Here is a 5,000-nt window from a genome sequence, read left to right as displayed (position 1 = left end):
GGAGGGCGAAGATCGTCCGCCCCGGGAAGGCCTCGATGTGTAAATGTTGTAGATGTATTGAATATTCAACAGGTAACCGATAAGGGCAGCTCCAGGCAGATGCTTCTGGTCCTTATCGGGGTTATCATGAATAAAATGCTAATGAAGGAGACGAGGGGTTGTTTACCAGCAGCCGTCTTCGTGGGTCCCAGAACCGAACTGCCTCGTTGGCCCCGCGTCTGCTCTTATAGTTGGGTGGAATGGTCCTGATACGGTTAAGGATTCTCTCGTCTGCCATGTTTTATATTGTATGTTATATACTTACCATTTTGTGGATGGGTTTAGGAGAGCGAGATAAAAATGAGTAGAGATGTTAGAACGGTACATTAAGAGAAAGTAGGGGAAGAGAGAGAGAGAGAGAGAGAGAGAGAGGCAGGCAGGCCCGATTTAATTCATATTCATGATTTTAGCCAAGATGCCAATAATTCAGCCGTCTCACATATCCATTGTCTACCTTGGTGATATCAGGTAGTTCCTACCCCGCAGCGCAACATATAAACTCATTCCCAAACAACACTTACACGTGATATTATTCTTGTCTCATTCCATTCGCAGTTTTATCATTGACCTGTGCAGATGAAGCCTCCGCCCATCTGGTCTTGTGTAATTAATGATGCCTAAAGAGGACTCCAAATATACAGTTTTGATAACGTGAAGACCCCAAGTATTTTCATTTTCTTTTGCTTCAAACAGAAAACGGGATTGCATTGATTTTAAAGGATTTGGTAATTGAAGGAGGCATCTTTTTTTAAAAAAAACTTTAAATTTATTACACACACACACACACACACACACACACACACACACACACACACACACACACACACACACACACACACACACACACACACACACACACACACACACACACACATATGCATGCATATATACATATTTACATTTTATAATAGAAGTCACGACATTTTACTCACTATCGTTATCGAGGCAACACGATATTGATGATAATTTCTTAAGTAGCATTGAAATCGGAATCTGGATAATGTTGATATTATCATTATTATTGTTGTTATTTTTTGTAATGATAATAATGTGATAATAATAATATTGTAATAATAATTGTTATCATTATTATTATATTTGCTGTTGTTGATGGTGTGTTATGCACAGATAATCCCAGGTTAAGTTTACAATATTTCTTAATTTATCTTTCTCATCGTATTATCACACTTTGACTCCACCCCTTCCATTATGCATTTCTTTCTCGTGTTAATCGAAGAATCTAACCCCAGTGTCCCGAACCCCAGGTGCGGATTGAGCAGTAACGCTGACAACTCTCGCATACTAACAAAGGGCCAGTGAAAATGGCGGGAAATCGTCCCTTTCATGGGCGATTCGTCTTCTGACTTCTCCTTCCATGGCTAGACATTACTCTGCGACTTGACTGATTGTGACTATTATTCATGGTGCAGCTACCAAGGTATCTCTTGTGATACATGAGCCGTTTTCTGTCGGCCGGAGGAGAGGCCGAGGCTCGTGCGATAGCTTGGGGTTAACCTTCAGGGGGGCTAAGGCATTTGGGGAGGGGGTGGGACGAGTTTAAAGACTCTGCCTGTGTCGGTCGTTGCTATTGAATCTGTTACTGGTGATTTATTAGGGAAAACGCATATTGTTTGCCGGGAAGCATGAACTCCTGTTTTATATTAATTTCGTATAGAACATATCTACCTGTGTGTGTGTGTGTGTGTGTGTGTGTGTGTGTGTGTGTGTGTGTGTGTGTGTGTGTGTGTGTGTGTGTGTGTGTGTGTGTGTGTGTGTGTGTGTGTGTGTATTACCAAGGATAACAATAATTCCAGAAATAGTGATCTTAAAAATAGTAATAGTAATAATGATAGTAGTAATACTAACTAATAATGCTACATAGGATGGTGAGAGTTATAATGGTGACAATAATGACGACAACAATGTTTATTATTATTATTATTATTATTATTATTGTTGTTGTTGTTGTTGTTGTTGTTACTACCATTATAGGTAATAATGATCATAATAATAAAATAATACCAAATGTTAGATAGATTTCTATCCCTTTTACTATAAAATACTTCTTGCTCCATATATGTAAGCTGAGACCGAAACTAATATCTGTAACCTTCATTTTGTTATATTTATGGTATTTATTATAATACTATATTGTTTATACAATTTAAATGTTATATTTTATACGTTCATTTTACTGCAAAGTTATTTAAAAATCCATAGTTACACCTCGAATGTTTTTCGTTTTCTTTCTAGTGTCGCGTGAAAAAGAAAACGAACTTAGTCGGTCTAACTATTCTATATCAAATCTAACTTCTTTTTTTTATTCTCTTTCCAGCCAAATACCCTCGAAGCCCAGCGCCATGTATTCAAAGCGAAAAAGGTTAAAAAATCCCGGCCCTGCCATGTCTGCCACCAGCCGATTGTCAAGCTCGGCTCCTGTTGCAGAGGTGAGTTAATGGTGATTGTTATCTACCAGGTAGAAGCTGGAAAGATTTCATATAGATTGAAACTCGAGACAGATTAAGAACAAAGTAAGCTTGCTGTGGGGAGCAAGGGAAAGTATATGTAATGAATATGGGTATCGGGTAGGCTTAACGAATAGAGAATGCGGGCATGTTAGAGTGTATATGGATATTTATATGTGATAGAGTCACTGGACACAGGTTTGAATATCTTTTAAAAAAGCTAAGATCATTGACATGTAAATGGTGTTAGGGGAAAGATGGATTGTATTAGAATGCCTTGATGGTAATGTATCTGTGTCAAGTAATAATTCTGAATATCATACAGAATAGAAACTCGCAGCTGGATAGGAAATTATCTACGTTAAAGATTATTGTATGTGTAAATATAAATTTGTGTTTTCAGAATTGTTACGGGAAAGACTAGATTGTCATTCATATCTAATTCTTTAGGCGTTATATAACATTCTGCATCGTCCCTACGTTTCTGACTATGTATATTGTCATTTTTCAGTTTGCAAATACCTGGTGCATAAGGCCTGCGAACCTAAGGTAAGCCAAGAAGTTATTTGATTACCGAGTGTTGTCTTTGTTGTATATAACTGTTTGATTATTTTTTTATTACTAAATATATCCATATTGTCTAGTTGTGTATGCTTGTAGTGTTGTAGTTATCACTAGCGTCTAGTGTTGTAGTTACGTGTATAGACTAGTGGATATTGCTTTACAGTGATTACGTTGCATGCTTTGTGTTATGTTGTGTCGTTATTATACCACAGTTCTTCAGCATTCTGTGTTTCATTTCACTGATTTATGAATATTATATACACGACTTCAGCGGGCTTGCCATCATTGTTGCGAGGAAAACTTTATTTTAGTGTAAATGGTGTTAGGCTTTGCGGGAATTACGTTTGCATTCGCCGACGTTTTTTTTTTTTTAAACATTGGAGCCAAAGTGTCTGGCGTCGGACGCACGCTGCATACGCCGAGGAAGAGAAATCGACCGTCGAGAGTTCGATTGAGGGGGAAATTATAGCTGATTTTGTAGGAGTTTCTGCCTTGTTGATTCCTTGGCGCCAGAGAGGGGGAGGGGGAGGGGGGGAGGGGAAAGTCCGAGGGGCGGGAGAATGGGGGGAGGGGCTACAGGGGGCGGGGGAGTAGGTTGGAAGGGTTTGAGGGAGATAGGGGAGTTGGAGGGGGAGGGGTTGAGGTGGTGGGGATGGGGGCGACTCGACCAATAATGCAGCGTCTTGGCGACTGGAAATTCTTTAAAGGGGACACATTCAAAACTTTTGCACGTGCGGAGAGCTTCGTGTGAATTATGCATGATTTTTGTTGTGACTGTTTCTGATGGCAGGTGAGGAAAGGGAAGGAAGAATAGAAGAAAGATTAAAGATAAGGAGGGGAAGAAGAACAAAAAAACATAAGAAAAATGTGTAATTAAATGTATGGGTCTTTGGTAATGGGCCAACGTTAAGGAGGGAAAGTTTGAAAAGAAGAAAAATATATACAAATGGAAAATTCCTTGATTCAAGCGAGAAACTAAGAAAGAAAGAAGAGAGAAAGACGAGAAAAATTAAATGATAAAAGACAGCGTCGCAAAGCCTTTGTTGTTTATTGCTATCATATTGTTTATTGTGGTGACGTCAGAAGGTCCCGTGACGTCATATGTCGAGCATTTTCGCCACTATACATATTAGCGACATCACAGATACTTAGGCATTTAGGCTACATACATATGTATATACATACATACATGTGTGTGTGTGTGTGTGTGTGTGTGTGTGTGTGTGTGTGGTGTGTGTGTGTGTGTGTGTGTGTGTGTGTGTGTGTGTGTGTGTGTTGTGTTGTGTTGTAGTTATGTATTTATGTATGTATGCGCACACACACACACACACACACACACACACACACACACACACACACACACACACACACACACACACACACACACACACACACACACACACACACACACACACATGTTGTATGTATGCATGTATGTATGCATGTATTATATGCATGTATGTATGTATGTATGTGTATGTGTATGTATATATATATATATATATATATATATATATATATATATATATGTATGTATGCATGCATATATGTATGTAAATATGAATGTATATGTGTGTATATATGTATATGAATATATATGTATATAAATATATATATATATATATATATATAAATAAATAATATATATATAAATATATATATATTATGTTAGTACCACACTTGTGTGTGTGTGTGTGTGTGTGTGTGTGTGTGTGTGTGTGTGTGTGTGTGTGTGTGTGCGCGTGCTTGCGTGCGTGTATTTATGTATATAAATACACGTGCACACACACACACACACACACACACACACACGACACACACACACACACAACACACGTGTGTGTGTGTGTACACATATATATGTATATGTGCATATGTACATCTGTATATATATGTATGTATGTATATATGTATATGTATATGTGTGTGTGT

General features: G+C 38.2%; 1 protein-coding gene across 2 annotated transcripts in view; it reads left to right on the top strand.

The window, feature by feature from the left end:
- The first annotated feature begins 2,368 nt into the window (after positions 1–2,368).
- LOC119574281 (tensin-1-like) overlaps positions 2,369–5,000 on the top strand; it is a 314,246-nt gene continuing 311,614 nt past the window's right edge. For both annotated transcript variants that reach the window (XM_037921482.1, XM_037921475.1), the window contains exons 1-2: positions 2,369–2,486; positions 3,016–3,053. The gene's annotated coding sequence lies outside the window, so the exon portion shown is untranslated. The remainder of the gene's footprint in view (positions 2,487–3,015; positions 3,054–5,000) is intronic.

Source organism: Penaeus monodon, chromosome 1 (assembly GCF_015228065.2).
Source record: "Penaeus monodon isolate SGIC_2016 chromosome 1, NSTDA_Pmon_1, whole genome shotgun sequence".
In the NCBI taxonomy this organism is placed as follows: domain Eukaryota; kingdom Metazoa; phylum Arthropoda; class Malacostraca; order Decapoda; family Penaeidae; genus Penaeus; species Penaeus monodon.
This window is presented reverse-complemented; position numbering and strand designations above follow the sequence as displayed.